The 24146-nt window shown below is 40.2% G+C and overlaps 1 protein-coding gene across 3 annotated transcripts in view; it reads right to left on the reverse strand.

The window, feature by feature from the left end:
• Nucleotides 1-24146, reverse strand: part of LOC135468811 (nuclear hormone receptor HR96-like) — a 173964-nt gene that overhangs the window by 137714 nt on the left and 12104 nt on the right. For all 3 annotated transcript variants that reach the window (XM_064747249.1, XM_064747251.1, XM_064747250.1), the window contains exon 2: nt 11869-11978. The gene's annotated coding sequence lies outside the window, so the exon portion shown is untranslated. The remainder of the gene's footprint in view (nt 1-11868; nt 11979-24146) is intronic.

Raw genomic sequence — 24146 nt, forward strand, 5'->3', positions numbered from 1 at the left:
AAAGTGCTCCACCCAGCTATTGAGTGCACAGTAATTTGTCTTGTCAAGCTTTCCACGTGTCTTAGACCCACTGTTGTGGGACCGCTGGTGTAAAGAGTAAAACAAGAGGTCAACTTTCATCTCTGACAGGTCCAACCAGTTTTGGTCACGTCAACAATGTGTCCAAGGATCATATCATAAGATCAGTTCACAGACACTAACAAATGAACCCTGCACAAAAGAACCCAGACTGAGAACATTCTCATTTTTATACTGAGATCTTTCACACTACATCATATATCTATCACGATTTTCAGCAAAAGAGACTCAAACCCCCATTAAAAAAAACCCTCCACATCGTAAAAAAATAAATAAAATGAATCAGCAAAAAATTAAAAAGTAAAGATGAGGACAAAAAAGGCAAGTACACTTACTATGTAAGACGCATGTCAACCTCTGAAGCTGACAGTTATACTTTTCAGTGTAGAAAATTAATCACATCCTCAGTAAAAAATTACCCCTTGTCTCACAAATGCCAAACAAGTCATGAGATATTTATATCCAGGATATGGCCTTTAACTGTCCATTTGATATTTTGTAGTTTCACTGTATCTGATCCTAATATCTAATCTGTATCTACAATTAAGGCTATACACTGTTCTATAACCTGTTTGTGATACTCTCACTAACCCTGCTAACAAGTAATCAATCTGTTTAACACATTCCTGCATCAATTGTCAATTCTCAGAACTACACGTATATGTTACATTATTAATCTTTCTGATGATTGTAACGGTTCGTTATTTGAACTTATAACAGGGAAATGAAGAATAACACTGTACATGTATAAACTGATCCATTATGATACAAGTATGCCGGGTGTTTAAACTGAATAGAACAATTTTTTAGTCATATGATGGCGACGACTTGTATGGTGTGTGACGCTCGACCCAATCACACTATACCAACACTGGGCAAGGCAGCAAGAAGTACCATTTTAAAGTCTTTGGTTGACCCGACCTGGGCTTGATCTGAGGTCTCCTGACTTCAAGGCGGATGCCCTAAACATTCGGCCACTCATGTAGTTCCCAGTGTTATACTTAAAGGTGGAGAAAACATAAAGGACATAAAACAAAAATGACATAAAGTTCAAATGAAAAGTGTGAAAAGTTATTCCTAAATATGGGCTTCAATATTTTTCTGATTTTTCCTTAAGGAGAAAAAGACACTTGAAAATAATTTTTGTGTGGGACCATCTTAATAATGTCATAAATGAGGATGTAACACAGGTTTAATAAATATTTTTGCACTAGAATTTGTTCTTTTCAGCTAACAAATGTATTAAACCTCAATTTGGATCATATTTATATTTTTAATATGTTCATAAAGATTTTCATAAATTAGGTTAAATGCATATGTTTCGATATAAACAACAAATTTACATTCAAATAACTTATTACACAAGCATCGCATTCTTATTTAGAACATTATTGTGCAACAACAATAAATACCAAAAGTTGGTCCCAAAATACCCACCATTCAAAAATATTTTCAAATACCTTTTTCTCTTGAAAAAAAAAATCCCCCAAAATATTAAAGATCATATTTGCAAATAAGTTTTGATGCTCTTTCATCTGATTTTGCTATCATTGTTATGTTTTCTTCTCCTTTAAGCCCAGGAATCTGCACAAGATTAGGTTACTTCACAACTTTATACATATATATATATATATATATATATATATATATATATAACTGACCTAGGTCATTAACTTATGGGCTAACTGCTGAGAGATGATGAAGCCTTATCTTTCAAACCACTTTTACATCAAGGATAGGGCTCCTACAAAAGACAGCCCATAAATTTAATAAAGATGACAAGAAACATTAGTTTCATAAATTCTTCAAGCCTGAGCCTTACTACAGAACCCCACATGTTGTCTTCATGTAGGAGAAACCTGGGCCTTACTACAGAACCCCACATGTTGTCTTCATGTAGGAGAATCCTGGGCCTTACTACAGAACCCCACATGTTGTCTTCATGTAGGAGAATCCTGGGCCTTACTACAGAACCCCACATGTTGTCTTCATGTAGGAGAAACCTGGGCCTTACTACAGAATCCCACATGTTGTCTTCATGTAGGAGAATCCTGGGCCTTACTACAGAACCCCACATGTTGTCTTCATGTAGGAGAATCCTGGGCCTTAGTACAGAACCCCACATGCTGTCTTCATGTAGGAGAAACCTGGGCCTTACTACAGAATCCCACATGTTGTCTTCATGTAGGAGAAACCTGGGCCTTACTACAGAGCCCCACACAATGTCTTCATGTAGGAGAATCCTGGGCCTTACTACAGAACCCCACATATTGTCTTCATGTAGGAGAATCCTGGGCCTTACTACAGAACCCCACATGTTGTCTTCATGTAGGAGAATCCTGGGCCTTACTACAGAACCCCACATGTTGTCTTCATGTAGGAGAATCCTGGGCCTTACTACAGAACCCCACATGTTGTCTTCATGTAGGAGAAACCTGGGCCTTACTACAGAATCCCACATGTTGTCTTCATGTAGGAGAATCCTGAGCCTTACTACAGAGCCCCACATGTTGTCTTCATGTAGGAGAAACCTGGGCCTTACTACAGAATCCCACATATTGTCTTCATGTAGGAGAAATCTGGGCCTTACTACAGAATCCCACATGTTGTCTTCATGTAGGGGAATCCTGGGCCTTACTACAGAACCCCACATGTTGTCTTCATGTAGGAGAAACCTGGGCCTTACTACAGAACCCCACATGTTGTCTTCATGTAGGAGAAACCTGGGCCTTACTACAGAACCCCACATGTTGTCTTCATGTAGGAGAAACCTGAGCCTTACTACAGAATCCCACATGTTGTCTTCATGTAGGAGAATCCTGGGCCTTACTACAGAACCCCACATGTTGTCTTCATGTAGGAGAATCCTGGGCCTTACTACAGAACCCCACATGTTGTCTTCATGTAGGAGAAATCTGGGCCTTACTACAGAATCCCACATGTTGTCTTCATGTAGGAGAAACCTGGGCCTTACTACAGAACCCCACATGTTGTCTTCATGTAGGAGAAACCTGGGCCTTACTACAGAACCCCACATGTTGTCTTCATGTAGGAGAATCCTGGGCCTTACTACAGAACCCCACATGTTGTCTTCATGTAGGAGAAATCTGGGCCTTACTACAGAATCCCACATGTTGTCTTCATGTAGGAGAAACTTGGGCCTTACTACAGAACCCCACATGTTGTCTTCATGTAGGAGAAACCTGGGCCTTACTACAGAACCCCACATATTGTCTTCATGTAGGAGAAACCTGAGCCTTACTACAGAATCCCACATGTTGTCTTCATGTAGGAGAATCCTGGGCCTTACTACAGAACCCCACATGTTGTCTTCATGTAGGAGAATCCTGAGCCTTACTACAGAATCCCACATGTTGTCTTCATGTAGGAGAATCCTGGGCCTTACTACAGAACCCCACATGTTGTCTTCATGTAGGAGAAACCTGGGCCTTACTACAGAACCCCACATGTTGTCTTCATGTAGGAGAAACCTGAGCCTTACTACAGAACCCCACATGTTGTCTTCATGTAGGAGGATCCTGACAACTCAAGTCAAACAATCAAAAGTATGGGTTTTAGTCTCATTCAAAAGGTCAAAGTTACCATTATTTAAGATATGAAGAACAAAATAACACAGGCTACTGGTAAACAATTAGAAAAATTCCAAATCGTTCATTATTTCTCCAAAGTTTACTTTCACTGATTATAACAGAAAAGCAGCAACATGCGCTTCCATGAAAGAGTGAACATTTTTATCTGGAAGGTAAAGTAATTAATGTATGTAAGGAGTTAAGATATCTTTATATCACATATTACATGTAAGATGCTTTTGTGAACTGAGTTGACACAAGATGAATCTGATAAACTACTACAAATAAAAACTTCACCACAAGAGTGTGAAATCTTACAATGTGAACAAAAAAAAACATTTTCAAGTTCAACCAAATCCCTGCGAGTTCACCCATGCCATAATTAATTAATGACCATGATACAAAAACCCAAATCATCATTAACTATTTCATGCATATAATCATCTGATATTAAAGCAAGGGTGAACATCAAGCATACAAGAGGTAAAAAAAAAAATGACATAGAGGATAAACGTCTACAAGGTGAAATATTTGGGTTTTTTTTTAATCACTTCCATGGTTTGGAGAAACAGTTTATATCAAGGGCCTGATGATGGTACAAGTGCTAGTAGTTCGTCATTGCTGGTTGATAAAACTACAACAAAGAGTCCCCTACCTAGATGTCTCAAGCCCCCTTATCCTGGTATCTCACAAGGTTACCTGTACTGACTACCTCAGTCCATACAATACAGCCATAGTACTGGGGTAATGGGATTTCTCACCTTTCACCTCAAACAATTCAATATCAGAAAAGCTTCATTACCTGCACACTTTATACCTGATTACTGAGCCATTCATTTTCTCTGCTTCATAGATACTTCAGGAGGACAGAGAAATTATGAAATGCGTATAAGCTGATATTTCTGATAAGGGGAATGGGTGTAGCAAAGCATAACTTAACAATGCACCTCCAAAATGGACAAGAAAAGCGACAATCTTTTCAGAAAAGATTTCTTTAGATGACATTACGTGAAGATATGAAACAGTTTTCAATTTATCGTTGAGATGGTGTTTGCGTTTAGATTATGTGTGTGCCTGGGACAAGCGGAGGGGCTGTGTGCGTGTTGACACAGGGGTTGGAGGTTAGAGGTACAAGCACCTGTCTACCCAAAGGAGAGAAGGCGACCATCGTGAGCAGGACAAGGCTTGTGCAGCCATCATTAGACAGGCCTTGTATAATCAGTCAACAAACCAAAGGCTGTCTGCAGCAGCAAATTCAATATTTGTAATGACTGTGACAACAAACGTAATCATCAAGCAGACATATATTGATGTCAAAGTTGTGTACATTAACACAAATGGCATACTGCTCACAGTCAGCCAACTTTATAACTGTATACCAAGTCATTCTTACTGCTAGGACAAAAAAAGCAAACAAGGCAAGTCAGGATATTCTTAAACTCTGGGAAGAAATAAAACATTCAAAACCTACTATTACATGAACAATCAAAACAAAGAAAAAAAACAAAAACATTCAAACATTTCAGCACATGTGTACATGTACTAGGAGCAAAAGACTTGCATGTAAATCCCTATAAACATCTTGAATTATCGCTATCCTTCCATATTCTCAGGAATATAATTTCATATACCATGCACTAGTGCAATATATTAAATAACCCTTGACCATACTCTTCTGCTGAAACATACAGTGGGTTCACAAGGTGATGGCAGCAGACTTCAGTCGCTTTGAAAAATGCATCAAGGTCAATGAAAAACAACTGTAAGGACTAAAAGATTAAGTGCATGTCTGGAAAAAGTTTAATGAAAATTTTCCCAAGGTCACAGAAAATAAATATGGTTCTGCGCGTTGCCTACGTGTAAATGTGGTATAAGCTACAAACATGAGATGTCAAACATACATGTACGAAGATACGGCAGGCCATATTCACCTTTTAGTTTGATGGTCCTGACACAGATTTTATCCATTTTCCAGCTAAAATTCCATGAGGTTTTACTTCATCTAGTGTGGAAGATTTCCGTTTCATCATTGCGTGCTACTGCATCTTTCTCCTTATCATGTGACTATGCCAGATATGTTCAAAGTTTAGTACTCTGGAACTACATGGATGCTCGAGTTCCTACAGGGTATTCAGTGATAGCTATGGAATGCAACTCTTTATCAAGTGGGGGTAAATGTTGACAGCATTGTTCATCATATCAGAAATCGGCAAGCTTCCTTGATGGAACCAGGGATGATCTGACTTTTTTCTTTGATGTTCGCAACTCGCAAGTTCTTTCCTCGCTTTCATCCATCATGCACATATCGCAATGAAACCACACAAAACAAGTGACTCTATGGGATTACTGGTGATAAAGAGTAGTCACATCTCAGCCGCTTCCTTCAGATAACAGCCAACTAACTTGGAATCTAGACAACTCTAGACAGCTCATTAGCAGCTTGAAGGTTTCACCTAGTGCATGCCATACAGTCTACTAGTACTGAGCAATTCCTCAGCACTCCCCAAACCTTCACTGTAGACTGAACTGTCAAAGAGAATTCTTTCTAGAGCTATACAAAAATAATGACTTGCCCTCAAGAAAGCCAGCAATGTACCTCACTGATACTCAGGCCAAAAAATTTTTAAAAAATAATAAAACTTAAAATTTACACATTTTCACGAGCAACTTTATAAATCTTAATGTAATCAAAACAGAATACCATTAACTTCAAAGGGAAAAAAAAATTACATTTATAAGTACACGCAGATCTGACTTTCCTCTACAATATTTCCTTTCATTTTATATTTATAACATTAACATATAGCAAATTTAAGGATAACTCGGTTCATCCAAGTAAAACCAGGAAGTTGGTGAAGTAGGATAAGAGGAAGGAAGCAGGGCTGTAAAATGTCATCATATCCAAACCCAAGTGCCAAGAAGTCAATGATAGGTGTTTCACTCTGCTCTGGCTTTAGCCAATGAGAATGCGAGCTGAAATCTGAACTTCCAGGATTAATCAATAGGCTATAACCATGTAACCTTTCACAGCCACCAGCCAAGATAAGAAGACCTATTTAAGTTGAGTATTTGTATTCATGGCTGTTCCCAATATGCCTGTAAGGCTGGCACTATAGACCATAAAAGATTAGTGTCCAGATTTTGCCAGTAGTCCAAATTATAAAGATTATAATAAAGATATAACCTGTTTTAAGAGTATTCTGCTAAGCATAATAACTTTAAATCCACCAAAACAAGAGACTTACTGCCCCAGCCAATCTCCAGCCAGCCGCACTGGTATGGCTCAGCGCATGATGTCATAGTTGGCCAATTAACCCACAGATGGCTGGACTACTGCATATAACCTGGCAATTCATTTCAAAATGATGTCATTTTCGAGATGGATTCTACAGTAGCTACACAGAAGCAAATATACTGCAATACGAACTTGAACCCATAATGGATAATGTTGAAATTCAGATTTATGACACTGACATCTCTGGGCAGACTTTAGATTCTTACATGCAGTTTTCAAAACGCTGATTTTGATCTTTGTCCAAGCATTTATCAGTACCGCACTGGCAATATCCACTGGTAAGCTAGAGCTTTAGTTTATCCTGTGTTGTATCGTACATTTTGCGTGTTTATCCTAAAATTTGATACTTAATTACTATTCTTTCCCTCTGTCCGCTTCACAATAAACATTCTATTCTCTGAGGTTTTCTAAATTCATGCCTATATGCGTTGACAACTGCACGTTATTGACGGCATTCCAAGTAGCTTACACCTATACAGTCATCTACCATATATATGTGGATCTCGGCGTTAGCGTACAGATATTTGCTATCGATCAGTTTTCAATTCAGTTAATTCTTAGGTTTTAGTCCAATGAGGCCCCCGCAGTAGCCAAATTTTTCAAGTACAGCTGTATTTGTTTCACAGCATTCAGATATAAACTGGCGAGAGCAGATACAGTTGTTCTTGATGTGTACAAAATCCTTCCATCTTGTACTGTAAATTTACGCCTTCCCAAGGGTCAAATATTCTTAGAACTTGAAAAAGTTACAAGTATAGATTCCAAGTTTCTTTGACTACCTGCTTTTACAATTGTATGCAGAACCACATACAATTTCGTGGAGAAATCGGATATATTTGTTCCATTCTTGCAGCTTTTTTTTAAGACTGAGCTACTTGGCTCTGACAGCTCATAAAGGATAGACTTGCATGACACAAATTGGTAGAGACTACGAAGCATTGATGGAAAAGGGCATAAAATTAGAATCATTTTCTAGTCATTTTCAGTGTAATATTAATCTAATAATATCTACAAAGGTAGCTAATTATGATTAAATAAAAAATCTGTACACTAATCCTTTAATACAACAGTTAAATTAAGTGCTAGGTATATAAGCTGTTATCACCTTACAAACCAGAGAAAGGTTCGGACTGTTAGCCTTGTGTGCTGTCTGAGCCACGTGTACATATAACAATTAACATTCACACAGTTGTCCTGATTCAAACAGTCTGTGTTCTTAACGAGGTGCCAATGCCACTGACCACATATGCAGTCAGAAAATGAACAGAATATCAAGAAGGATGAGAATCCTTTTCAGACTGTCTACTGTACGCCATCATCTTACACAGATATTAAGCAAAGCTATACACATCTTCCATGATTATAATTGGTATACAGGTCATTTATGTATTTATTGTATTTATTTACTTCACTGTTGTCCAACACTGTGCACAATGAATATCCTCATGTACAATGTGGCATATTTTGTAATCCCTGGAGGTGGTACAAGTGAGAAGCAGGAGCCACATGTCAAGCCTAGATTATAGCCCAACATCTGCAATGTTACAATGTTACAATTGATAAAATGATGTCATGGTCCTCCTGATGGGTATTTGACAGGTCCTCATTGGTTATGCTCATATACCTTTACTGCCAACTCAAGAATTATACTCCAGAATGTTCAACTACGGATTAAAGTTGATATTACATTCCGAAATGACCAGAGGTTAAAATTAAAGACACTGTGAGCTTGGAGGAAGCCATCATTACACACAGTTCGAGCTTGAAAGAGGTTGGCATTACAGATGTTGATTGTAAGTTTTAAGGAGCCTGTCATTCAATACATTGAGAAATTGGAGAAGGCTGTTATTACACATATTGTGAACTTGTGAATCATGCTGAAATTACAGACATTGTGAGCTTTTATGGTGTTAACATTATGAATACTGAAAGCTTAAATGAGACTGATGTCTGGAGAAATTGAGAATTTTGATGAGGTTTACATTCTGAGCTTGGAAGGGATGATATTGCAAACACTGAGAACTTGGATGCAGTCTACATTACAAATACTGTGAGCGTGGATGAGGTTGACATCACAGCAGGGGTAGAAATGTTTTCTTACCACCTGTAACAGAGACAGGTAGACTTTTTTCTTACCTGTCCCATCATTCTGACTTTCAGAAAGGCTATTCTGTGCTAGCGCTACCAATCGCCAATCGCATTTTGCGATCATACTTTCAGTTTTGGCGAAATTATTTTTCCATCAACATCGCCACCTTTGCGAAAGGAATATCAGTCTATGGTATTACAAGAATACCTGGTTTCAGTAGCATTTCCCTTTTTATTAAATATTCTGTCAGGACCGAGACTTCTGCACAGTTGCTCATTAAAACAAAACTTACTTGTGGAGGTTCAGTCTGCACTTGTTCCCATTCCCAGTCCCATCTGCTTCCCATTCAAGAGAAACAACCGAGGAAAAGCATTTGGTTTGTGTGCGTTTAGATTTATATGTGTGTGTCTTAAGTTGCTCCCCTTTCCAGTTGTGAAACCATGCGTAATCCTTGAGCGGGAAAGTTATCAGTGCAGCCTAAAGATATACGCTTCTGTGGGGAGAGGAAGAGACCGGGACGAAAATGAACAATGGTCTTGCAGATTTAATTTGGCTGTTTCTATGATAACCAAGTGAGTTCTTCAACATTGAAGGTATGTTTGGTCTTGGAATTGAAAGCGTAAATACAATAGGTCCACTGACGACGGCCTTATCCACTAAATGACGTCCTAACAGTGATGACTTGTTCGGCCTGAAAATAACGAAGTCTTAAAACAACATTTTGATTATGGGAATGCCAGGTAATATCTAGAGAGTTCACAGTCATAGACATGCAAGAATATTCACATGATTGTAAACTTATTGAGCCTACCTGTCCCTGCAACAGGTGAATTTTTTTGTGACCGGTCGCCATGAAATATTTTCTGTCGCCGACTGGTGGACAGGCTTTATTTAAAACCCCTGTTACAGATACTGCGAGCTTGGATGTGGTTGACACTACACAACATTGCAAGCTTTTAGGATGTTAACATTACAGATACTGCGAGCTTGGATGTGGTTGGCATTACAGATATTGTGAGCTTGGATGTGGTTGGCATTACAGATACTGTGACCTTGGATGTGGTTGGCATTACAGATATTGTGAGCTTGGATGTGGTTGGCATTACAGATACTGTGACCTTGGATGTGGTTGGTATTACAGATACTGTGGGCTTGGATGTGGTTGGCATTACAGATACTGTGGGCTTGGATGTGGTTGGCATTACAGATACTGTGAGCTTGGATGTGGTTGGCATTACAGATACTGTGAGCTTGGATGTGGTTGGCATTACAGATACTGTGAGTTTTGAGGAAGATGTCATTAAATACCGTGAGCAATTGGAGAGGGATGACATAGCAGACATTGTGAGTTTGGGTTTGGTTAACATGACAGACATTGTGAGCTTGGATGAACATGTATGTATGCTTGGGGTTTAATGTCATACTTAACAATTTTTCAGTCATATTAAGTGTGTGTAAATATACTGTGTCTTCTTGTGGCAGGGCGAGTCCATGCCACCACAGCGCTGTCACCACTGGAGAATCATGCTGACACAAGACATAACACCCTACCCAGTCACATTATACTGACACCTGACCAACCAGTTCTGTTTCCTTGTTCTAGCCTCTCAGTGCTGAGAACTAAGTGAAGCAGCAACAAGTGCCATTTTTTGAAAGTCTTTGGCATGACCCATCCTGGGCTTTGATCCCAGTCTCTCCAGACTTTGAGGCGGACGCTCTAACCATTAAGCCACCAAAGAAGGTCGACCTGTGATGAGGTTGACATAACAGATATTACGGCCTTGGATGAGGTTGTCATTATGAGCTTAGATGTTTAGATGAACATTACAATCATTGTGAGTGTTGGATGTTGCTGACATTACAGCCATTATGAGCTTGGGTGTGGCTGACATTACAGCTATTGTGAGCTTGGACGTGGTTGACATTACAGATATTGTAAGCTTGGATAGGTTTGACATTATGGTCACTGTAAGCTTGGATAGGTTTGACATTACGGTCATTGTAAACTTGGGTGTGTTTGACATTATAGTCATTATGAGCTTGGATGTGGCTGACATTAGTCATTAAGATCTTGGATGTGGTTGACTTTACAGTCAGTGTGAGCTTAGATGTGGTTGACAATACAGATATTGCGAGCTTGGATGTGGTTGACATCACAGTCATTGTGAGCATGGATGTGGCTGACATTACAGGCATTTTGACCTGGGATGAGATTGACATTATGGAGCACTGAGCCAAGTCATGGCGAATTTATTTAAAGTACCATAACTTTATTGTTAGGTTCAAATGTCGCTTGGGATTTTCCTGTCCTCTTCCCTGAATGAAGACAAGAATTATGGGGATGTACCCAGCAGGGTCACAGACACCAGCCGTCACACAAACACAACACTTAACACAATCTTTCTTTCTTTTTTTCCCTGGCAATTCCTATTCAAGGCGGGTATCAAATTTGATGTCACTTCACGCCATGACGGCTGGATTGGACACAGTTCAGTGATCATAAGTGTAAGGGTGCAAACGCTTTCTCTTGCCAAGCAGCTGGGAGTCAGGGGTCAACTGGTGCTCCACTTCGGCACCACTCACCCCTCACCTTAAATAGCTGCATATTTCACCAGGTATGAAGCTGCTGATTGATCCAGTAAAGTGATCAAGACAAACTGCTCATCAGCAGCTTAGATATAGCACTACAGCAGCACAATGTGTTGGTTAGCATCAGGGCCAGGCGACCTGTACAGGTAAACTACAAATACAGGTGCTCCACAAAGAAAACTGATACATTGCTGCGTATTAAACAAATAGTGCAAAGGCATACTTACTGTGCCAGGTGAATTGTCGAGGAGACAAATCAGGTCAACTCATTTGCTTGTACAATTTAATCTTCACAGCTGCCCATTCATCCAAGAGAGAGATTCAACAGAAAGTCTACCTGAAAAATTACCATACAATAAAAAAAAAGTTGACCCCAGTAGATGACATAGAAGAAAATGACTGAACCAAGAAAAGCTTTCATCATTGCCTGTTGACCTGGAAGAAATGGTGTGTAGATGTACCCCTTGAACCCCTACAGACATAATCCTGTAACATACAGCACACACAGTAACACATGTACATCACACACAGTAACACATGTACATCACACACAGTAACACATGTACATCACACACAGTAACACATGTACATCACACACAGTAACACATGTACATCACACACAGTAACACATGTACATCACACACAGTAACACATGTACATGTACCTTTATATCACTCAACCAAAAAGTAAGTAATTAACTGTTATTTCTTCATAAAACTAAAAGTAGCAGATATCCAACACTAAAGAAAAAAAGAACACCTTTCAAATACGCTTTTCAGGTGTAAGCTAAAGAATGTCTAAAGGATAATTGCAATACTCTTAATTTTTGCCAAAAATTGTTATTAACAGGCTTCTTTCCAAAATAATTCATTAATGTACTTTTAAATATATACATTTACTATTATTCAATGCAATGCTGTACAGAAAATGTTCACTTTTCTTGTCTTTAGAACATTGCGACATCATTGGTGGTGTGAATCATTCATATTTACAAAAATGTAACCATCCACACAACTGAAAAGAGTATCAAGAAATTAATCATAAATCCATACGTCAGACATAGACAAGGCACATGTGTTAACTTCACCATCAACACAAGGCTATCACTGAGAGACCATTTGTCTCAGTACTGTTTGCAGGAAGAGCTTTTTCATTGGAAAAGACACAGTCAGTGTGGTACCTGTTGTGGCTTGTAACGTAATCGGAATAATACCAGAAAATCCAGTGAACAATATACATGTATGTTAACATAACTTCAAAAGAAAAAACTTCAAAATTTAAATTTTAACAAAACATAATTTTACACAGGTACATCTTGCCAGAAAGTTTCTTATTCTCCATGAAAGACAGTCAACTCTGACAACTTGTTTAAATTTGAGCAATACGTGTATTCTCAAAAACAACATACGTGTGACTTGTGTAAACTAGGCTCACTTTTCATAAGCATGTACATCGGCCTTTTCATTATTAATTACAAACACTTTAGCCTTAGTTTTCAACTAGAAGAAAAAAAAAGAAGAGCTCGACTGAATTTGTGATATGTGGGACAATGGGATAATAAACCAGTTTTAGCGATGTTTTGTGATTTATGTGAACAGTGACAGATGAAAGGGATGTCTCAGTTATCCACTTGGCCAATGTCTCTTGGGTAACTCTGAGGTACTGCATGATTGATGTCAGCATGAGGCAGGCCTAAATCACACGAGGTGTGTGCAAAGACAACAGGCTTACCTCCCTTGGTGAAATAGGCAACCTTTGATTTAATGCACACATCAAACAACATCATCATATTTCAGATGCCAGGCAAACAGCAAACTACAGGAAAAAGAACATCTGAACATTAATAACATCATGTAACCAGAAGACCATTTACTAGCATGCACTGCTACAATGTACCATGAGCAACACTGCTACATGGCCATTAACAAATGTAAACTATTGTGACATCATGCTACAAGAAGTTATTTCTGATGGTTATATAATGGCATAGCTACATGTGCATATAATAAAATATACATACATCAGTTAAAATTGGAAAACCACTTTTCACAAGACCCCCCCCCCCCCCCCAACAATTTCAAGGATCTCAATTATGGGACCAGGATCTTTCCCATCATGAGTGCAGATACATGTATGATCCAATTGCGACACATTTTGCGACAAAGGTCACTTAGCCTATGTGACTGGGAGTTGTACGTGTCCAAATCACAGATATCCCATGTAACTCCTAAGGTCTAATCAGGATTTGGGTCCAATATTAAACGTATATCACTTACTCTTAAAACACACTCAATCCCGATGTGCAGAAATGCCATGACATCAGTCCCAGTATTACAAACTGCAGAGCAGGGAATACCAAATTGTGGTCATTCCAGGGTTTTCAAGGGAATACTGATGTACAAGCACAGAATACCATGACCACAATCTTTGAAACTTACACAGGCTGTAGCAAGTAGAGGTACATGGATTATGAACACAAATATATATAGAGTAAATGGTCTACAAGTTTCTCCTATGTTGTACAGTTTGCCCGATTGAGAGAATTACGCTGATCTTAGAAAGGTGATTTTAGGTTCATTTAGAAGGTGGGGTAGTATCCTGCTGCTTGTAAGCTCAAGCACCAGAAGGTGATTTGAGGTTCATTTAGAAGGTGGAGTGGTTTCCTGCTGCTTGTAAGCTCAAGCACCAGAAATACTATTTTATGACATTTATTTGGTTCCAAAATTGTATTTTTTCAGGCCAAATTTTAGGTCCTTTATCATATTTCGCATTTTGGAATTTATGACACTGTTTTACATTGAAGTTATGAGTTTACTGGTTGAGGAAACTTACAATCTGTGAACCTCACTTAATACTGTGTTACAAAATCCTCATGTTAATTTTAGTTTCATTATACATGCACCATAAGACAAAAGAAAATGTGAGTCAGAGTACATGTAGTCCATGTAGGCAGAGCTATATCACATTAACATTAAGGAACAAGGTCATGGGTCAAACTGTGATAGCCCGAGGCAGCCTCTAACCATTTAGTTAACAAAAACTCAGCTAAAACAAAGCAGGTTTTACAAGAACCACAACATCAGAAAAAGACTTGTGTGTACAAGGACTGTAAATAAAGCCCACACTTTCAGCTTTCTGAAGATCCTTCGACAGAGGATAACACCATTTTGTGCTGACACAATAGACATACAACCTTTGACTCCAAATGTTGACAGGATAAAATGAGTGGTAATTATTTCAAATGTTTTTCGTTTAAATTAACAACTCTGCCTTTAGAAAAGCAATTTTACACTCTAGAGAATGAATGATTATTGGTTTGTCCATATATTTCAGCCATATTGTGGTGGTACATTTTTCTGACTGTTCTGCTTGGGTTTAATGTTACTTTCCACATTATTTTCATCGTATCACAATGGCATCTCCTTGAGGTTCTCCTGTCACATTCCAGCATATTTATAATGCTGCCTCACTGAAATACCATGCTGAAGACACCAGACACTTTTTGCCTAATTGAACAGCCTACTCCCTTTTGTCGATCATATTTCCCCGGAGTGGTGCTCTGAGGAAGCCAGTAGGCCAGGTGGCTTTTTCTTCTTTTTTTATGAAAATAGGAAACGGTGTACCTGGAGAAAACCACCAACCTTCTAGTCAAGCAACCAAAAGGGCACATAAACAGATCAAAACGTACAACATCGTGCATGTTATACCACGCACATCTTCTGGCAAGAGAGACATTTGTCTTAATCAAACCCCAACAAGATGGCAAAATTATGGGGTGATAAAACATGAAAAATGGTTAAAATTCTTACAGCTATCAGGCAACGTTCATGCAACAGTGAGTCAAGCCTCTCAGTCAAATGACAAATCCATTCTGTTAAAAGGCTTCATACTGGATCCGCCTTTTTTTGGTCATTTAAAAAGCCTTTGTGGATTTCTTCTCTACCATGCATATCTGAGCCTCCTCTGATTAATACCTCCATTTTCTCTAATCTGTAACTGATATCCTCAAACACATTAATATAGCAGAACACTCTACAGGGTCTTCTCACCAAAACCCTGACTTACAACAGGGCTGCCAAATCGCATACATTGGATACTCTGTACTGAGTACACGAACTCTCAAATGTCATACAAAACACCAACTACCGTCATAGATTATTGACTAATTACTTGACTTTGTCTGCAGGAAATACATCGCGTACAGTGTGTTCACCTTCAGTTTTAGACCTGACAGAGTTTTTATCGGTGAATTACAATGTAGTTCATCAGAAACAAACATTACATTCCCCTGTTAACACGCTTCAGTACATCCTGACAGATCCACCAGGGGGCAAGCCCTGCATGCTAATGAGCTGGGGGCAACTGGAGACACAGGCATGTTAAGTGTGCCACCACATAACTCTGTTAACGGTTCATCAATGTGAGAACAACAAGCCTCTGTACATTCAGAAAACTGAGGAAAAATACTGAGGCAAGGACAATCAGTTGTTAGCGTAGATACATGTATATGTATCTAATGTAATATGACTTAGATGCCAGGAATTTCACCTATTCTATATTAGCGCTAAAGTCACATGTACTTGTATAGTAGCATTCACAATGTTTTGCATTAATAACACTGGATCCATTTCCATAATTGTTATTTTTATCCCTTTATCTTAATAGAGATACTTGTTCATTCATTGTGCTTAAAGAAAAAGAAAGCTCAAATATGAAGTAAGGACAGCTGAAAACTATGCGTAAAAATACTTTTATTTATCTTCAGATGTTTTTAACAGTGTTGAAAGGCATTCAAATATTTGAATACTATGGTGGGCTTTAAGATGGTATTTAGGAACTCTGACATCACATTACCTTTTTTTCCCCCCTGATGTTCAGCAGAAGAAAGGAATTTTTGGGAACATTATTTCAGTAATCTTTCACTAATGGGTATGGGAGGGGGTGGGGCGGGTGAGTGAGAAAAGGTTAGGTGTCACATCCCATGAAGCTGGCTGCTAACAGCACTGGCATGGGAAGGGGTGGGGTGGGTGAGTGAGATAGGTTAGGTGTCACATCCTATGAAGCTGGCTGCTGTCAGCACTGGCATGGGAGGGTGTGGGGTGGGTGAGTGAGATAGGTTAGGTGTCACATCCCATGAAGCTGGCTGCTGACAGCACTGGCATGGGAGGGGGTGGGTGGGTGGGTGGGTGAGTGAGATAGATTTGGTGTCACATCCCATGAAGCTGGGTGCTGACAGCATTGGCATGGGAGGGGGTGGGGTGAGTGAGAAAAGGTTAGGTGTCACATCCCATGAAGCTGGCTGCTGACAGTGCAGGAATAACGAGATCCTGAAGGTCAAGTGCCATATCTCCAGTGTGACAGGCTTGACTTCAGCTCTCATGAAGCTGGCTGCTGACAACACAGCCATGACAGAATCCTGAAGGTCAAGTGCCATATCTCCAGTGTGACAGGCTGGACTCCAGCTCTCATGAAGTTGGCTGCTGACAGTGAAGGAATAATGGGCTCCTGAAGGTCAAGTGCCATATCTCCAGTGTGACAGGCAGGACTCCAGCTCTCATGAAGTTGGCTGCTGACAGTGCAGGAATAATGGGATCCTGAAGGTCAAGTGCCATATCTCCAGTGTGACAGACAGGACTCCAGCTCTCATGAAGTTGGCTGCTGACAGTGAAGGAATAATGGGCTCCTGAAGGTCAAGTGCCATATCTCCAGTGTGACAGGCAGGACTCCAGCTCTCATGAAGTTGGCTGCTGACAACACAGCCATGACAGAATCCTGAAGGTCAAGTGCCATATCTCCAGTGTGACAGACAGGACTTCAGCCCTCATGAAGCTAGCTGCTACCAGTGCAGGCATGATGGGATCCTGAAGGTCAAGTGTCAAATCTCCAGTGTGATGAACAGGACTTCTGCTTTCAGGAATCCGAATGCTGACAGCACAAACATGACAGGATCCTGAAGGTCAAGTCAGTTCTCGTGAAGCTGGTTGCTAACAATACATGAATGACAGGATGCTGAAGGTCAAGTGTCACATCTATAGTGTGGGATTGACCAGGACAGCTGTATTTTTTGTGTAATCTTGTCACTGTTAGCCAACAACAGTTGAAGCTGATCTCATGAAAGGATGCAAAAAATGCTCACATTTGAAACTGACTGTTGGGGGGGGGGGAGTTTTTTTTTTTTATTCGTTTTTTTTTAAGTTGATAACTATGAACCTGTGCTAAAACCTGGCAGCTTGTAATGCAAATCTTCACAATATGACTCGCCAATCACCAAATAATGCATATACATGGGTTATGGACTAACAGTTTTAGATACTGTGCTCTTCACTGAACCAAAGAAGACCTGTGTTCAAAGAGCTATCATACACTACAAGCTCTTTGTAAACTGGCCTCTGGTGCCGACTGGTCATCTCCAAAAAGTAGTGCACTTTATTTTAATTATGTGCTTCTCAAGACTCTCAACAATCCACACAGAACAGGTCAATTGGATCGTATCATCTTTATGGCATGTCCTATCACTGAGCATATAACACCTATGCTCATCTTTTCATTCTCTCTGCCTTGTATAATTTTCTTACCACATTTCTGGGTCACAAATCAGTCCTTCACCATTTCATGGATGTAACTTTTTGTTTATCAATACTTATCTCATGTTTATTTCATGCCATGAGAAACATAATTTTTGCTAATTGTTCCTGATGTTGCCATATATTTAATGATTACGCATTACGCAAAAGCCATGTAGGTGACACTTAACTAGGCCCTTTCACCCATTCCCAGTGTGGACAGACCAGTATTTCAACTTACATGTACATGTATAATGTACAGCAAACAACTTTGTACAGGAAACAAGGAAAGAAGTACATGTGGAGTGCCAAAAATGCCGATCAATGCAGGCTGAAAATAAACCTTCACTTTGTTTTTGACAGATGTAAGTTGTCAATAGAGGCCCACAGTTACAAAATTAACCCTACTTCAATTCCTAGTTTACAAGCAGAGGACATGGAAACTAGACATTCAATGAATAACACTGCTCATACTGACTATGGCTGCTGCAATGATTCATTTGACAAAATCGTCAACTAGGTGTTCACACAATTCTTCGAGGAATCCCCAACACAACTATTGAACATTTGGCTCAATGAAAACAGGCCAGCAATCTATATAATTAAGAAAGCAAATCATACTAAAGTCAAACCTTGAGTGTCTCAATTTGGTCAAAATCTCAACTCTTGAGACAGAAACTGATTAGGCCGACCAAGACTGAGGCTAAATTCCAAAATACAATAATCACATCTCCATCAATGCTGCTGAGTTTTGCACACTAAATGACCTCAACAGGTCCATTTTTCATGCAGTTATTTACATCTTCAGACTGACAGATCTACAGTAATAGAGCTGGTTATGCCTGCCTAGAATGGACACAACAAGAAATTGTTCCACTAATGAACACTATAACCACCACCCTTGGCCACACACCCTGACCAGGCCACATATGTGCCTTGACCAAAACATTCTCTAAAAGCTTCACGCAGCTCAGATAGTGGCCAAATGCAAGCCCTAGCTTCTTAAAACCAATGAGACTGGTCTGAGGTTTGTATAACGGAGACAGAGAAAGAAGTGTTCCAGACAGCAGACATAGATGGACAGCGGTATTGAGTGCAACAGAAGTACACATAAACCTATGGGAGAGCAGAGAATTTAGCAAAGCACCAAAATAAAAGAGGATTTTAAGATTATGGAATGTTACCAAGATCTTTTCTTCCCCTCCATTACAACAATCACAGCTCAATTACTGATCCTTGGCCCATCTCCTGTAAGAGCTCATCCTTCTCTACAAAAAAGTAGTTCAGATGACGACGAATAGCATCCCAGGAAATTCCTCACAAAAATGGCCCTGGATGCTGATAGAGAACTGGAACAGTTTTACACTGCAATATTTGCCTGACACAGTACCTCTGCCTGACACAGTACCTCTGCCTGACACAGTACCTCTGCCTGACACAGTACCTCTGACTGACACAGTACCTCTGCCTGACACAGTACCTCTGACTGACACAGTACCTCTGACTGACACAGTACCTCTGCCTGACACAGTACCTCTGACTGACACAGTACCTCTGCCTGACACAGTACCTCTGACTGACACAGTACCTCTGACTGACACAGTACCTCTGCCTGACACAGTACCTCTGACTGACACAGTACCTCTGCCTGACACAGTACCTCTGACTGACACAGTACCTCTGACTGACACAGTACCTCTGACTGACACAGTACCTCTGCCTGACACAGTACCTCTGCCTGACACAGTACCTCTGCCGTGTAACATTCATCTGATGCCTTGTGTCCCTTAACACAGAGGCTGTATGAAAGCATAGATACCAAGGACAGCAAGGCCTTCAGAGAATACTGGTAGCCCGCCGGATTGAGCAGTTTGTAAAACTGCATAATGTTCAAGTCATGTGACACAAGGTTCATTCAAACAATGACCTCTAGACCCCAAAAAGTAGAATGACACCACCATATATTCTCTAATTATAGAATGTTAAGATCCTGCTATTAAATTAACAAAAAAGACCAAAATTATTATACTGTCACCACTATCACTGTTTATCATATGCATCAGGATTGCAGAGCAATGACTTCATATGAAGTTATGGAGTTGTAAATCATTGTGGTAAAGGTCACTATGAGGAGTTAGTACACAAACTTAAATCAAAGATCTTTGATATGCAAATCTCGAACTGCATCTGACAATCCATGTACTATGGGAGGCCACTGCAGCCCTGTGAATAGCTGAGCAATATGTTGAGCTATGAGGTAAAAGACTTCCTTGGTCTTTGATGAAAATCGCTACCTATGACTGCCTATCTGTGTACTATCGGAGGCCACTGCAACCCTATGACTGGCTATCTTTGTACTATGGGAGGCCACTGCAACCCTATGATTGGCTATCTGTGTACTATGTGGGGCCACTGCGACCCTATGACTGACTATCTGTGTACTATGGGTGACCATTGAAACCCTATGATTGGCTATCTGTGTACTATGGGAGGCCACTGCAACCCTATGATTGACTATCTGTGTACTATGGGGGGCCACTGCGACCCTATGACTGACTATCTGTGTACTATGTGGGGCCACTGCGACCCTATGACTGACTATCTGTGTACTATGGGTGACCATTGAAACCCTATGATTGGCTATCTGTGTACTACGGGAGGCCACTGCCACCCTATGACTGCTTATCTGTGTACTATGGGAGGCCACTGCAACCCTATGATTGGCTATCTGTGTACTATGGGAGGCCACTGCAACCCTATGATTGGCTATCTGTGTACTATGGGGGGCCACTGCGACCCTATGTTTGACTATCTGTGTACTATGGGTGACCGTTGCAACCCTATGACTGGCAAAAATCTTAAACTTAACTGGACACTGCCACCAACACCACCACTGACAGCATCTGATCACCCTCTCACAATACCTCTCCATACTTCACAAGGTGGCCTAAAATGAGGGGATATCAAAATAATGTAGATTTTCATAACACTTCCACAGACCACACTTTATGTGTTTCACCACTTTTTCTTCTATACATGCACCAAATGCATTTGACTTTCCAGTGTGCAATGTAAGGTAATTGCCTGAATTTTTTTGTACAATGCAACAGATTCAGTCTGAGCACATGCATAAATGTAGATTTTATATTGTGTCAACTTTCGGCCATGGTACTGCAGGAAACCTGATGATCGAAACTCAGCCCTCAAGTATAAACTAGATGTGGTCCTACAAGAGCCCACGGTCAGAAAAATGAAGTTCTAATGTGTCACCATTTACAGTCCTGAAGAAAAAATAAACTTGTTGACAATGGACACCTTTCTAGAAGGTGCACATGTTCAGGTAATTGTTGGCCGTTTTGTAAAGTGTATTTATATTATTACAATGTCTCAGAAACTTAAAAATACTACTTGCTGGATACATGTATTAAGAACATATACATATAATAATCACTATTACATAGCGCCAGCCCCTCTCTTTGTATTGGGCTTGCGGGTATCGTAGCCCAAGGGGCAACCAATTGTAAACCATACACAGACTGACTTCCAGTCCGATAAATCTTTTCTAAAAAATGGCTGCGATCCAAAGCTGGTGTCAACTCTTACCTCTCAGCTCGCCCACACACGCAACTTTCCAGGTATATTCCATGCGGTAAGGGCACACGAGACCCAAATTCATCTCACAATCATCGCTAAAGCAGCTGACATTTTGCCTTCACCACAATTATGGGTCTTGAAAAAGTTATTATTAGTAGATGGCGCATGCACCTTAAACCCGAAAAGACGAGTGTAATAGACGCCTTGTTTAGAACTGTTCTGCCATGTCGTGAATACGGGGCTGGTGTGCCATTACCGAATGAAATATGCCTATGATGCCGCGTGTGCGGGCGAGCTGAGAGGTAAGAGCCAAAGTTGACATCTGCTTAGGACCGCAGCCATTGTTTATAAAGAACTTATCAGACAAGGCGTCAATCAGTGTGTGGTTGCCCATTTGGCTACGATACTCCACCAGCCCAATATATTTATTTATTTATTTGATGGGTGTTTTACGTCGTACTCAAGAATATTTCACTTATGCGACGCAGCCAGCATTATGGTGGGAGGAATCCGGGCAGAGCCCGGGGGAAACCCACGACCATCCGCAGGATGCTGACAGACCTTCCCATATATGGCTAGAGAGAAAGCCAGCATGAGCTGGACTTGAACTCACCGCGACCGCATTGGTGAGAGACTCCTAGGTCACTAAGCTGCGCTAGCACACTAACCAACTACGCCTTGGAGGTCCCGGCTAGCAGTGAAGGCTATGACATCACAGACCAATGAAATCAGCTGATACAGCACAAGTGTCTTATCGACATCATGATTTCTGACTGAAAATGAGTATGCCTCTTTCACTATGAAATATTCTTGTCATTATTTATGTTGGCAGTTGTTTCCAAACAATATGAGATAAGCATTGGGTGAAACGTCAATAAACCCTGACACACAACAATACAAATGGGATAACAAATGTAACCTTCCATGGTGTATTTCAACATGTACAAAAGAAACATACCAAATGTTAAACTTCAGCCCTGTCAAAAAAGATTCATTACAAAGCTGCTAAACTCGACAAGAATATGTATGTGTACACAAGCACTGATCCAGGTACTGTGTGGAATTCATGGTGGTCAGCATTTTGCCTGTAAGTGTGATTGGGAGATGTTATTCTGTGGTTAGCGATCTCGCTTCTATGTTGACTTTATCTGTCCAATGACCAATGATTATTAAAATTTGCTACAACAAGCCAAATGTCCTACTATGAGAAAACAAGTTGTAATTAGTCTGGCTAATCTACATGTACTTAAATACATTTTACCACTCAGAGGATAAAATGAGGATATTGCCACGTGAACTATAACGAGCACATGCATGTAGCAAACTACTAAATATACTCCCATCAACTACACGCACATGCTGTTGTTGTATAGAGGTGAAGGAATCCATTTGCAGCATTCTTCACACTATCCTATCAGGAATGACAAATTCAGATTGTCTGAATGGTGCTTACCACAGTGCTCAACATATTTCCACCTAAGGATAGTGGTAAGGTTTGCTGGTGGAAGTAAACCGGAGGGCATTAAGTCAACCACCAACCTTCACTAAGGATAGACTAAGTCAACTACCAACCTTCACTAAGGCTAGGCTAAGTCAACCACCAACCTTGACTAAGACTAGATTAAGTCAACCACCAACCTTGACTAAGGCTAGACTAAGTCAACCACCAACCTTGACTAAGACTAGACTAAGTCAACCACCAACCTTGACTAAGACTAGACAAAGTCAACTCCCGACCTTCACTAAGACTAGACTAAGTCAACCACCAACCTTGACTAAGACTAGACTAAGTCAACCACCAACCTTGACTAAGACTAGACTAAGTCAACCACCAACCTTGACTAAGACTAGACTAAGTCAACCACCAACCTTGACTAAGACTAGACTAAGTCAACCCCCCACCTTCACTATGGCTAGACTAAGTCAACCCCCCACCTTCACTATGGCTAGACCAGGTCAACCACCCATCTTCACTAAGTACCTGACAAACCTCTTGACGCTGCAGCCAAAACATGAGTTGGAATCCAACATCTGGTCTCATGGGTTTAGCTTTAACCACCTTAGGCCAGCCTGGTTCAGACAAATTTTGGTTTCATTACACAATGAGGAACTCCTTCCCGCCTCTAAGAAAATGGTCTAAAGATATGAAATCTTGTTTTCTTCCTTTTTCATATCACGGCTATGGGTGTATGTGTGCTCAGGAAACATGTATGAAATAAACAAGCACTGAAACTTCACCACAGAAAATGATGTGTTCTACTGCAATCTGGAGCTTTTGTGTAGCTCGTCCCCAGAGTCTCCCATTCAATATTACATAGCTGCAAATGTCTCCCCCGAATATTGTACCA

This window comes from Liolophura sinensis, chromosome 6 (genome assembly GCF_032854445.1).
Source record: "Liolophura sinensis isolate JHLJ2023 chromosome 6, CUHK_Ljap_v2, whole genome shotgun sequence".
In the NCBI taxonomy this organism is placed as follows: Eukaryota; Metazoa; Mollusca; class Polyplacophora; order Chitonida; family Chitonidae; genus Liolophura; species Liolophura sinensis.